This window comes from Somniosus microcephalus, chromosome 15 (assembly GCF_052327205.1).
Source record: "Somniosus microcephalus isolate GS21.2 chromosome 15, FLI_Smic_1.0, whole genome shotgun sequence".
NCBI lineage: Eukaryota > Metazoa > Chordata > Chondrichthyes > Squaliformes > Somniosidae > Somniosus > Somniosus microcephalus.
In genome coordinates, this window is record NC_141001.1 from 73,813,901 (window position 1) to 73,828,126 (window position 14,226).

Below are 14,226 nucleotides of genomic sequence, written 5' to 3' on the forward strand. Positions count from 1 at the left end.
AATTTTCTAATAAATACAGTATGGCTGAAATTTGGGGAAAATATCGACACACAAACTATTCAGCTCCTTATACTGCAATATGTGAAAAATTAATTTCCTATTATCTGATTATGGAGCTTATATTCATTCCAAATGTATATAAAATGTAAATCTTGAAACTGCAATCTAACCTAAAGAGGATATCTATTGAGAAACTATTTACTACTTGACCCACAGCATAAAGCTGTTCTATTGCTGCTTCATTGTCTGTGAGTACGACGTGAGCTCATGCCTGTGGCTCCCCACGGTATGTGGGTTTGTGATCTTACATGTATGGTTCAGAAGAGTCACAGAGCAGACATCTGGTATCTCCCCACAGGGAGGCAAAGCTCACTGGAGAGTCACAAGAGAGATGGGCTGTTACATCCACATCCTAGCAACTGAGTGAAGCAACTTTCCTGTTAACCTTCTAAGCTGGGAAGACCTATCAATCAGTGGGAGAAAATAACAGAGCAGAACAGAATTTTTTTCTGGTTATTTCAGTAAAGTTTATTACCATTAAGAATAAACTTTAAACGACAAAAAAACTTAGAAATTTGTATCTGATATTCAGTAATTTGGGGGTTTTTTGATAACAAATTTATTTGCGTAGAAAGTTTTTTTGTAATAGCCGTGTGGAGCACAGGGCCATACGATAGCAACTGTGGCTTAGGTTTTAACCCTTCCACCCCAACCCCCTTACGAGAACAGGGTGGGTGAGCAATTAAAATCGGGGAAATCCGCTTTCCACCACTTTCCCGTCCTGAAGTGACCCATCGCGACTTACACGGAGCAACTGATTCCGTTCCAAGGTGCACTTCCCGGTTTCCAGTGGGTGCCTAAAGAATATATTTAAATCAGAATCCCATGATGTAATTAGGATCCCGATGCGATTTTAATTGGGCGAGATGGAAGTCCTGCGCAGCGGCCAACTACTCAGTAATGCCTCACGGGATTGGCCTCAGAAACCGACTGACGCGACTTGCAGGAAAATTTAAAAGGGCACTCGCCTCCATTAACATAGATTAATAGAATCTCTGTGCTTTTTGATTAATGCATTGTCAAGGCATTTCTGAGCTTGGAGATTGCTTCATTTTCATTTGTTTATCTTACTCACCCCTGAGTAAACAATTCCAACTTATTATGGGTGCCATTTTTGCTTCTCACAGTAGAGGAAGAGGATGATATACCTGACATTCCAGGGAAACTAATAATGAATCAAGGACTGGAACTCACTAAAGTTAGCGTAAACAAGAAAACAGCGTTGGAAAAAATAATGACGCTAAAGACTGACAAATCCCCAGGACCTGATGGTTTCCACCCCAGGGTTTTAAAGGAAGTAGCGTTAGCCATAATTTGCCAAAGCACTCTCGATTCAGGAATTGTCCCTTTAGATTGGAAAATTGCAAATAGAACTCCATTATTTAAGAAAGGTGAGAGAGAAACCAGGAAATTATAGACCTGTTAGTCTAACATCTGCTGTAGTGAAGTTGTTGGAATCTATAACTAAGGATAGAGTGACTGAGCACTTAGAGAAATTTGAGCTGATCAGAGAGAGCCAACATGGATTTGTAATGGGGAGGTCATGTCTAAAAAACCTAATTGACTTTTTTGAGGGAGTAACTAAAGTAGTATACAAGGGAATGTCTATGGATGTAGTTTATATGGACTTCCAGAAGGCATTTCACAAGGTTCCACATAAGAGACTGCTAGCCAAGGGTATTAAAGGATATGGAGCCAAGGCAGGTGGATGGAGATGAGTTGCAGACCAGCCATGATTTCATTGAATGGCGGAACAGGCTTGAGGGGCTGAATGGCCTACTCCTGTTCCTATGCTCCTGTGTTCTTTATTCTGGATGAATGAACAGTCAGAGGAAGAGCAGCAGCAACAACAGCAGCCCCAGCAACCAGGACGAGCAGCAGCTCAGCCTGTTAGAACACAGCAGGTGAGGGGAGCTGCTTGTAGAAGCCCTACCCAGCCCACAGTCTGTAGGCCAAGAGTCACTTTCCAAAACATCAGATAAACAGTGTGTCAGGAGGCTGCACTTCACCATGCAGTCTCTTACAGATCTGTGCAGTATCCTGGAGCAGGACCTGCTCCCTGCTGGGCCAGGGAATCATACTTTGGTGGCTGTGAAACTCGCCACCATCCTAAACTTTTTCACCTCGGGCTCCTTCCAGGCAGCTACAGGAGACATCACCAGTCTACAGTGCACAGCTGCATTACGCAGGTCCCCTATGGCCTCTTAACCAGTGGCAATCAGTACTTTACTTTCCCAATGGGGGCCATTGACTGCATGCATGTACCAATCAAGGTACCAGAAGATGAACCAGCAGATTTTCCTAACAGGGAAGGCTATCATTCCAACTGGTATGTGATCACTGCCGAAGGATCATGCAAGTCTGTGTCAGTTCCACTGGCAGATGCCACAATGCTTTTATCCTGAGACACTTCTCTATTCCCCTACTATTCAACCGCTCCAGGAAAGTCAGAGGATGGCTCCTAGGGAACAAGGGACACACCCTCCAGTCCTGGCTGATACCCCTCCACAACCCCACCACACCAGAGCAGCACAGGTACAATAACAGCCATGGGACCACCAGGCACATCTTGAACACACCATTGGCATTGTGAAGCTAAGGTTCCAGAGTCCTGATCAATCCATGGGCTCCCAGCAATATGTCCCACACAAAGTGAGCCATATCATAGTAGTTTGCTGCATTCTGCATAACATGGCTATGTAACGAGGATTGCAGTTGCCACTGCCACTCACCTGGGGCTGGAGCTCATCACTTCCATTGATCTGTGGGAGGGCAGACTGCAGAAGGTGAGAGATTCCTTGAAAGCCCCTCTCTGCTTGCTCCACCAATCTGTACAATTTTTTGAGGATGTAACTAGTAAAATAGATAAGAGAGAACCAGTGGATGTGGTGTATTTGGACTTTCAGAAGGCTTTCGATAAGGTCCCGCATAAGAGATTAGCGTGTAAAGTTAAGGCACATAGAATTGGGGGCAAGGTATTGACTTGGATAGAGAACTGGTTGGCAGATAGAAAGCAAAGAGTTGGAATAAACGGGTCTTTTCCCGAGTGGCAGGCAGTGACTAGTGGGGTACCGCAGGGATCGGTCCTTGGACCCCAGCTATTCACAATATATATTAATGATCTAGACAAGGGAACTAGATGTAATATCTCCAAATTTGCAGACGACACAAAGCTGGGTGGGCGTGTGTGCTGCGAGGAGGATGCTGAGAAACTACAGGATTATTTGGACAGGTTGGGTGATTGGGCAGAAGCATGGCAGATGCAATATAACGTGGATAAATGTGAGGTTATTCACTTTGGTGTCAAAAACAGGAAGGCAGATTATTATCTGAATGGCAATAGATTGGGAGAAGGGGAAGTGCAACGACACCTGGGTGTCCTTGTGCACCAGTCGCTGAAGGTAAGCATGCAGGTGCAGCAGGTGGTTAAGAAGGCAAATGGTATGTTGGCCTTCATAGCAAGAGGCTTTGAGTACAAGAACAAGGATGTCTTGCTGCAGTTGTACAGGGCCTTGGTGAGACCACATCTTGAGTATTGTGTGCAGTTTTGGTCGCCTTATCTGAGGAAGGATATTCTTGCCATGGAAGGAGTTCAGCGAAGATTCACCAGGCTGATACCTGGGATGGCAGGAATGACGTATGAGGAGAGATTGGGTCGATTGGGCTTGTACTCGCTGGAGTTTAGAAGAATGAGAGGGGATCTCATTGAAACTTATAAAATTCTGGCAGGACTGGACAGACTAGATACAGGGAGGATATTCCCGATGGTCGGGGCATCCAGAACCAGGGGTCACAGTCTAAGGATAAGGGGTAGGCATTTTAGGACAGAAATGAGGAGGAATTTCTTCACCCAGAGAGTGGTGAACCTGTGGAATTCTCTATTACAGAAGGCAGTAGAGGCCAATTCATTAAATATATTCAAGAAGGAGTTGGATATATTTCTTAAGGCTAAAGGGATCAAGGGGTATGGGGAGAAAGCAGGGACCGGGTACTGAACTTGGATGATCAGCCATGATCTCATTGAATGGCGGAGCAGGCTAGCGGGGCCGAATGGCCTACTCCTGCTCCTATCTTCTATGTTTCTATGGACAAGCAGATGTTTGTCTATTCAAGGCAGAGCAGAGGTTTGAGCCCAGCGTCTGCATGGCAGCCATTTGAGCTTCCACCACAGCTGCAAAGCGTGCAGACATTGACTACAGTTGTGAGGATTCCGCTGCAGCATCCATGGAGTTGGTCACACTTTTGAAGGTAGACTGCAGAGGACTGATGCCATGCAAGATGACATCACTTAGACTGGATGCATATTCCTCCATATTTCAACTATGCTGGTGAAATGCCTTGACAGAACTTCCAATATTTTGTGCAATTGTTTGTGTGAGGCAAGCGGTTTTCTTCTCATTGCTGGGCCCCTGAAGTCCCCATCTCTGTTCTCCTCAGTGGAGCTGGGAGAGGACTTCACCTTCCGACACTTCCTGCCACCACTACAGTACTGCACATGGTGCATCACCATGTGAAGATCCCTCAACCTCATTGTCTAACCCAGCCACCGTGACAAACTCGAGGTGCTGCTTAGGAGCAATGGAGTATGCTTCGGGCGGGCGGGGGGTGGGAGTAGTGACTCTGGCTGTTGAGAAGAACCTGGAGGAATCAGAAAAGGGAGAAGAGATAGGATGGCATTGGGAGACTGCGCAGTTGCAGAAGACATGCATCACAATATAATTTTCTGTAGTCAAGGTGGCTGAATGTACATTTTTTCTGTTGCTTAATGAAGGAGTATAAGTAATTGTCAGAGACCCTGCTCAATGAAGCCCCCAGCCTCAAAATGGCCAATGTGCACAGTACTAACAGGACCACAAATTTCTATGCCGTCTTGCTGCTCCAGCTCGCTGAGGATCATGAGGTTGGGTGGTCCTCTTGTAATATTGTGCAATATTTTGTTCTGCAGAAAGAGAGAGAAAGACTTAGTGAGTGGCTACTGAAAGGAGAGTGCAGATGTGTGGGGCTTGTGCTGGTAGTGCACATGCAGAGAGAGAGGAGAAGCAAAATTCCATCAGGATGGGGAGCTGTTGAATGAGAAGCAAGTGTGAAGTGAGGAAGGAGTCCTGAGAGAAGTTGTTGATTGTCCAAAAGCTAGCAAATGAGAGGAGACTGGTGCTCGTGGCTGGTGTGAAGGGAGCCAGGAAGAGGTGAGCGTGTGTTTATAATGAAAATGAGAGGTGGTGCAGTGTGGCCTTGTGCTGTGGTGAAGGAAGTGATAGAGAGAAGGGAATTGTTGACAGTGGTGGGGAGGGGGTTGAATGACGGTTGCCAAGTTTTGTAGAGAGAGGGATAAATTCACCTTTCCTACTCTAGTGAGGTCATTGAAGCACTTCCTACACTGTATCCAGGTTCCAGTGGTGACACTCTTGGAACGGATGATCTCTGCAATCTCTCTCCATGTCTGGTGGACAGAGTGTTTGGCAACCCTTCTGGCACTGCTGGGGGACAGGAGTTCCCTCCTCACCCTCACCTCTTCTACAATCACCTCCAGGGAGGCTTCTGAGAACCTGGGGGTTTGCCTGCGACTCATTTCATAGATGATTCTTCTAGCACCTCAGAAATGAAAGAAAGACTTGCATTTATATAGTGCCTTTCATGACCACCAGACATCTCAAAGCACTTTACAGCCAATGAAGTACTTTTGGAGCGTAGTCACTGTTGTAATGTGGGAAACACGGCAGCCAATTTGCGCACAGCAAGGTCCCACAAACAGCAATGTGATAATGACCAGATAATCTGTTTTTGTTATGTTGGTTGAGGGATAAATATTGGCCAGAACACCAGGGATAACTCCCCTGCTCTTCTTCGAAATAGTGCCATGGGATCTTTTACGACCACCTGAGAGAGCAGACAGGGCTTCGGTTTAATGTCTCATCCAAAAGACGGCACCTCCGACAGTGTAGCACTCCCTCAGCATTGCACTGGAGTGTCAACCTAGCTTTATGTGCTCAAGTCCCTGGAGTGCGACTTGAACTCACAACCTTCTGACTCAGAGGCGAGTGTGCTACCAACTGAGCCACAGCTGACATCTGAAGGGAATGCAACATCCCTTTAAGAGGTGCATTGTCACTTTAAATAGGCCTCTGCCAGTTCAGTGGGAAAGTCACCAGTGAGATTATAATCTCCAGGTCCCAGAGGTAAATTTCTGAACACGCATTGGAAAATCATGGGCTAACACTGCCTGGGATTTTACATAAAATCAATGGATGGAAAATCATGGGCGTTGTGACTGTTTCTCCAAACTGCACTTACAGTGGGCAACCATCAGCGCATACCTGGAAATTATTCTCTCCCCCCGCCCCCCCAGTGCCAGCATAAAGCGTCCCAGGTATAGCCGCTCTCAAAATATGATTGCCAGTTTGGAGCCAGATATGAGGAACTGGATAAAGGCTGATCAGGTTCGTTTCATGTAGAACCCTTGTAGCCAGCAGACTTTCATCCCATCAGTCTGGGCTGAATTTGAATCCAGGTCCTAGATATGGTAGAATATGGCAAACGTTTAAAGGAATTATGGCAAACATTTAAAGAAATAATTCATAATTCACAATGAATGGAAAAATGGTCCAACCGTGGCTAACAAGAGAAATTAAAGGAAGAGGCTTATAATGTTGCCAAAAAGAGCAGTAAGCCTGAGAATTGGGAGGATTTTAGAATTCAGCAAAGGAGGACCAAATTGATAAAGAAAGGGAAAATAGAATATGAGAGTAAACTAGTGAGAGACATCAAAACAGACTGTAAAAGCTTCTAGTACGATAGCAAAATACTGCAGATGTTGGAAATCCGAAATAACAACAGAAAATGCTGGAAAAACTCAGCAGGTCAGGCAACATCCATGGAGAGAAATTTGAGTTGACGTTTCGGGTTGGACCCTTCTTCAAAACTGGAAAGAAGAGAAACTAGATCGGAGGCAGGGCTGCGATCGGACAAAAGAATAAAAGAAACAAAAGAAGTAAAAGAGATTAGAAGCTAGATGAGATGGTAATAGGCTGAGATTAGGTGTAAAGTGTACTGGCAGGGCAAAAGATAGCTGCCAGGTGTGAGAGAGAAACAAAAGGAAAGGGGGGGGGGGGGAAAGGAGTGGAACAATTACAAGAGAAAATGAAATGGGGGCCGAGCTTATGATCTGAAATTGTTGAACTCGACATTGAGTCCGGAAGGCTGCAGAGTGCCTAATCAGAAGATGAGGTGCTGTTCCTCGAGTTTACGTTGAGCTTCCGTGGAACAATACAAGAGGCCAAGGACGGTGAGGTCTGAGTGGGAATGGAGCGGTGAATTAAAATGACAGGCGACCAGAAGCTCGGGGTCAGGCTTACGGACTGAACGGAGGTGTTCCGCAAAGCGGTCACCCAATCTGCGTTTGGTCTCCCCAATGTAGAGGAGACCACATCGTGAGCAGCGAATACAGTATACTAGATTGCGAGAAGTACAAGTAAATCGCTGTTTCACCTGGAAGGGGTGTTTGGGGCCCTGGACAGTGGGAAGGGGGGAGGTATAGGGGCAGGTGTTACATCTCCTCCGCTTGCACGGGAAGGTGCCAGGCGAAGAGGAAGGGCTGTTTGGGGTGATAGAGGAGTGGACTAGGGTGTCTCGGAGGGAGCGGTCCCTGCGGAATGCTGAAAGGGGAGGGGAGGGGAAGATACGTTTGGTGGTGGGATCACTTTGGAGGTAGCGGAAATGCCGGAGGATGATCCGTTGAATGTGGAGGCTGGTGGGGTGAAAGGTGAGGACAAGGGGAACCCTATCGTGGTTCCGGGAGGGAGGGGCAGGGGTGAGGGCAGAAGTGCGGGAGATAGAACTGACACGGTCGAGGGCAGTGTCAACCACAGTAGAGGGGAATCCTCGGTTGCGGAAAAAGGAAGACATGTCTGAAGCACTGGTGTGGAAGGTGGCGTCGTCGGAGCAGATACGGCGGAGGCGGAGAAACTGGGAGAATGGAATAGAGTCCTTACAGGAAGCGGGGTGGGAGGAAGTGTAGTCCAGGTAGCTGTGGGAGTCAGTGGGCTTGTAGTAAATATTGGTCGATAACCTATCCCCAGAGATGGAGATGGAGAAGTCGAGGAAGGGAAGGGAAGAGTCCGAGATGGACCATGTGAAGGTGAGGGAAGGGTGGAAATTGGAGGCAATTTCAGATCATAAGCTCGGCCCCCATTTCATTTTCTCTTGTAATTGTTCCACTCCTTCCCCCCCCCCCCCCCTTTCCTTTTGTTTCTCTCTCACACCTGGCAGCTATCTTTTGCCCTGCCAGTACACTTTACACCTAATCTCAGCCTATTACCATCTCGTCTAGCTTCTAATCTCTTTTACTTCTTTTGTTTCTTTTATTCTTTTGTCCGATCGCAGCCCTGCCTCCGATCTAGTTTCTTTTCTTTCCAGTTTTGAAGAAGGGTCCAACCCGAAACGTCAACTCAAATTTCTCTCCACGGATGTTGCCTGACCTGCTGAGTTTTTCCAGCATTTTCTGTTGTTATTTTGTAAAAGCTTCTATATAGGTATATAAAAAGGAAAATATTAGCGAAAGTAAATGTGGGTCCCTTACAGGCTGAGACAGGAGAAATTATAATGGGGAGTAAGGAAATGGCAAAGAAATTAAACAGATACTTTGGCCACGATTTTTTTCAATGGAGGTGGGTTGGGTGCGAGTCAGGTGGTTTCCGGCTTCCAGTCACACCCCAACCACATCCGACCCACAGACGTGATTTTACATTGATTGACCTTGTTAAGCCTGCCTTGCAGGCTTGCTGGCCAATTAAAAGGAAGCCGGTCAGATGACATCATTTGATGACACATCATCTGCCGGTTTTCTTAAAGGGACCATGCACAATTTTTTTTGACAACTGATTTCTCAGTGTTTGACAGCATTGAAGTGCTGCAAATACTGACAATCACTGTACAAAGGTGAGCTCTTGCACCCAGACTCTCCAATGACTCCCTCCATAGGCTGGAATAGATGGCAGCTGCAGGTGAGGTGACAGCTACTGGCAACTACCTGCTAATAGGCAGCTAATTGGCTTTAATTCTCTTCCCATTGCTAGGTATCAGGTCCATGCGCAAATCGGGGACCCAACACTTGGGAAAATTGTTTGGAGGCGGGTTGACAGCGGGATCGCAACCCGCCGTCAATCAAAATGATTTTACCCTTTGACCTGCCTCCAAACCCGCCCTCTGAGCACTGGCAAAATCCAGCCCTATGTGTCTATCTTCACGGAAGAAGACACAAAAAACCTCCCGGAAATAGTAGAGAACCAAGGGTCTAGCGAGAATGAGGAACTGAAAGAAATTAGTATTAGTAAAAAAAATAGTACTGGAGAAATTAATGGGACTGAAAGCCAATAAATCTACTGGACCTGATGGCCTACATCCTAGGGTTTTAAAAGAGGTAGCTATAGAGATAGTGGATGCATTGGCTGTCACCTCCCAAAATTCCATAGATTCTAGAATGGTTCCTGCGGATTGGAAGGTAGCAAATGTAATCCCACTATTTAAGAAAGGAGGGAGAGAGAAAACGGGGAACTACAGACCAATTAACCTGACCTCAGTCGTAGGGAAAATGCTAGAATCTATTATTAAGGACGTGGTAACAGGGCACTTAGAAAATAATAATAGGATTGGGGAGAGTCAACGTGGATTTATGCAAGGGAAATCATGTTTGACGAGTTTTTTGAGGTTGTAACTAGCAGAATTGATAAGGGGGAACCAGTGGATTGGTGTATTTGGATTTTCAGAAGGCATTCGATAAGGTGCCATACAAGAGGTTATTAAACAAAATTAGGGCTCATGGGATTGGGGGTAATATACTAACATGGATTGAGGATTGGTTAACGGACAGAAAACAGATAGGAATAAACAGGTCATTTTCGGGTTGGCAGGCTGTAACTAGTGGGGTACCGCAAGGATCAGTGCTTGGATCTCAGCTATTCACAATCTATATCAATGATTTAGATGAGGGGACCAAATATAATATGTCCAAGTTTGCTGATGATACAAAGCTAGGTGGGAATGTAAGTTGTGAGGAGGATGCAAAGAGGCTTCAAGGGGATATAGACAGGCTAAGTGAGTGGGCAAGAACATGGCAAATGGAATATAATGTAGAGAAATGTGAAGTTATCCACTTTGGTTGGAAAAATAGAAAAGCAAAGTATTTTTTAAATGGTGAGAGATTGGGAAATATTGGTGTTCAGAGGGACCTGGGTGACCTTGTACACGAATCACTGAAAGTTAACCTGCAGGCACAGCAAGCAATTAGGAAAGCAAATGGTATGTTTGCCTTTTATTACAAGAGGATTTGAGTATAAGAGTAAAGACATCTTACTGCAATTATATAGGACCCTGGTGAGACCACACCTCTAGAGTATTGTGTACAGTTTTGGTCTCCTTACCGAAGGAAGGATATACTTGCCATAGAGGGAGTGCAATGAAGGTTCACCAGACTGATTCCTGGGATGGGGTATTGTCCTATGAGGAGAGATTGAGTAGACTAGCCCTATATTCTCTAGAGTTTAGAAGAATGAGAGGTGATCTCATTGAAACATACAAAATTCTTACAGGGCTTGACAAGGTGGATGCAGGGAGGATGTTTCCCCTGGCTGGGGAGTCTAGAACTAGGGTTCACAGTCTCAGAATAAAGGGGTCAGCCATTTAGGACTGAGATGAGGAGAAATTTCTTCACTCAGAGGGTGGTGAATCTTTGGAATTCTCTACCCCAGAGGGCTGTGGAGGCTCAGTCGTTGAGTATATTCAAGACAGAGATCGATAGATTTTTGGATATTAATGGAATCGAGGGATATGAGGATAGTGCAGGAAAGTGGAGTTGAGGTAGAAGATCAGCCATGATCTTATTGAATGGCGGAGCAGGCTCGAGGGGCCGAATGGCCTACACCTGCTCCTATTTCTTATGTTCTGATGTAGAACACTATCTAACCTACAGCACGACCCAATCCTTTTTGTGACTTTCAGTTTGTCTCTTTTACTGCTGGAAACAAAATCGAGATGTGATCACCCTGTGATAAGTTGTCACTCAGAAGTGTGATACTTGGTTTCATCAGATTGAAATTACTGAAGAAACCTTTGCAGTAGCTGCACCCAGACCTCTGTTAAAGCTTTTCTGATGGCATTTATTTTAAAATAAACCTGAAGTAGGGACTTTTTTTTAAACTATAGCCCAAATTTTTGAAGTCTAAAATAAAAGTGGAAAATGCTGAAAGTGCACAGGTTAGTCACTATCTTAAGGGAGAAAGATAAGTTAATGTTTTGATTGGGACACTACATCAGTATTTAATTCGCTCAGATCAAGAGTCCCACCCAAAATGTTATCCTGTCTTGTTTCAGATGCTGGCCAAGTTGCTGTGTGTTTCCAACATTTTCTGTTTTTATTTTAAACTTGAAAGTGGTTGTGCTAAGAAAGTTCAGTGGATACTCCTGTTGAGGCTCCTTCATGGGAGCAATGTCATCATAACTTCAGACAAAATCACAGTCTGGAATATTAACGATGCAAAATGATTTTTTAAAAAGCAACAGACTGGAAAGACTGATGTCAATTCACGTGACAGCTGGCCGAAGTTGATCATTTAGCTTCTGTTATTATTTCACCTCAGGGTATTTCCTTTTATACAAGTTTGATCAGAATGGACACACAAATAAAGGTGGAAATGAGCTGCACAATTCAGCTGAAGATTCTAATATCTTCTGCAATATTTAATTTCTCAATATGAAATGAACCTGTTTCCAATGATTATATATTCATCAGGCAAGTTTTGAAATAGTTGGATAGTTTATTTGACTACCCACAATGTTGGAACATTATGCTCTGAGCATCATCACTGTTAGAAGAGGCTGCAATTACTGTATGCTCCATCCCCTCACCCATGTCCATTTTGCCATTATGGAGAGGTGCTGAGAAGTCTGACTTCTCCTATAAGGAGTGATGTTTCCTTGAGCTATCCCACACCTCCTTACAAGTCAGTTCACTGCAATTTCCCCAGAAATCGGGAATAAGTTCATTTAAACACCTGAGAGGGTGATATGTGGAGCAGAGACAACTAAGATTGAGAAGGAGAAAAAATGGCATAGGAAGAAGCTTCACTATAAACACACACAAAAAAAAACCTTATTTTCAAGTGATTAGGAACATGCAGAAATAACTGGCATCAAGGCTTGCTTTAATTATTTCAAAATGCAGTGCAATACTAAACAAGAAGGCAAAGTTCTGTTGAGATAAGTGGTTTGTTGCACATCTCTCCATCCTAATTATGTACTTCAGAACTGCATGTCATTAGAAGAAATCATGGAGTAGACTTTGAGGCATCCACCCAGTGGAAACACGATGTAAGTGCCCCGGAAATGTTGGGCAATGGCTTGCTGTCCTGTTCCCGCCGCAGCAGCCTTTTAGCACGCTCCACTGGTCGACTACCCAAAAGTCAAAATCTACCCCCCTGTCTCTACTTTCACAAATATGTGAGACTTGTTTCAGGTACATTTCAGGTTACCAAAAATAATACCTTGCCACTGATCAAATTACAATTTCCAAACTTAATTTGGAATATTTATGCTCTGTCTGAAAGCTAACACTTTGCACAATCTACTTGAAAAGCCCGCTCTTTTAAAATGACCTGTTGTTTCTCTGGTTAAGTCCTGTGATCTTTCTTTATCTCAGGATTGAACCAGTGAGCATACATCAATCTGACACAGCCCATTTTACTTTCAGTCCACTGCAGCCAACGCTATATAATGCTCCAGTTAGCTTCCACCACTAAAGAATCTTGGGCTTGACAAAGCAGAGAGCAATGAAGGAGTACGAAACGACAACTAGTCTGATGGAAAGGGATATTGGCATGAATGATGAGAGCATTGTGGCTCTGGAGGTCACTGTGTTTACAGAAAAATTTTAAAAGTTACAGTACATTATGCAGTTGACCTCACTTAAATGAGCACTCTAAATAGAAACTGAAAATCCCAAATCATTCTACAGTCTACACTTAACATATCCCTCCTTCTGCCAATTTGTTGGATTCATTTACATAGGATGGGCAGGGGTGAGGGGTGTGTCTAGGATGTGTTCAGCTGCATTGCTTTAACATTGTTTTAATTTTCTGCTATTAGTGAGAAGTAACATGCAATATGCTCACCTATATCTGGGACGGTGTATTTTGCAATCATTTGCACTAGCTTTGCTATGGTGGCAGAGGAGTGGTAATTAAAATCTGAAAGCCTAGAATGTTAGGGCAATCGATTGCTCTGGCTTTGATGTGATTTCTAAAAGGTAAATTTTTTTCCTTGAATCGTCGCCCTGCAGTACAGAGGCTGCCAGCCACGCTTCACTGTGGAAACCATTGAAGACAAACCGTAGCCAATCTCCACCCGCACTCCAGGCAGAGTCCCTGACAGAGGCCCAGGAAGCCCCGTCACCAAAACGATGTAAATGACACCTGAGGCCGTAAAACTGGCCGGGGTCAGGGGTGTCTCTTTGTGGTGCGGGGGAAGCTGCCACTCTGAAGATGAGCCCCAATTCTCCGAGTGGAAAATCTAACCCATAGGGGATGAAATTGGTCTTTGACGGTAGTGCAACTGGGCAATAGCGAGTCGACAGCCTGTGTACACATTCTTTTCCATTGAAGTCGATGGAAGAGTAAATCGGGCGCGGTGTAAACTGGGCTGCCAATTTGCTATTGCTTGTTTTGCACTACCGCCAAAAACCAATTTCACCCCCATTGCGCTTTTACCCCAAATTATAGCCTCCTGTAGGACTTACTTAACACGAGCTACATTCAGCAGCCATATCAAACTGCTTAGATTTCACAAAAAGAATCTTTTGATACAACGTAAGGAATACAGGTAATGGTGCATCGGAACATTTTTTAAAAATTAATTTCTCACTTTGAAATTTTTGACAAGTGTGTAAAATAATAGCCCAAAATTTGTGATCAGAGGCTTCCTGCGGGCGGATGCCTCCAACCTGTAAAAAATCTACGAATTTACCAGGTGGTCCGGGAGGTACGGAGACTCGCTCTCCTGGGCCTCTCTGGGTATGCACAGGTAAAGGCCCACGTATCCCAATCAATAAAAGAAGGGAATCCCCATTCATACTTATGGGAGTTCTGTACGTATGGAATCCCCATAAGTATGAATGGGGAT

At 44.7% G+C, this 14,226-nt stretch overlaps 1 protein-coding gene across 12 annotated transcripts in view; it reads left to right on the forward strand.

The window, feature by feature from the left end:
• The window catches only part of LOC147107033 (serine/threonine-protein kinase BRSK2), a 1,115,513-nt gene that overhangs the window by 1,030,977 nt on the left and 70,310 nt on the right, over positions 1-14,226 (forward strand). The gene's annotated exons all lie outside the window — the stretch shown is intronic.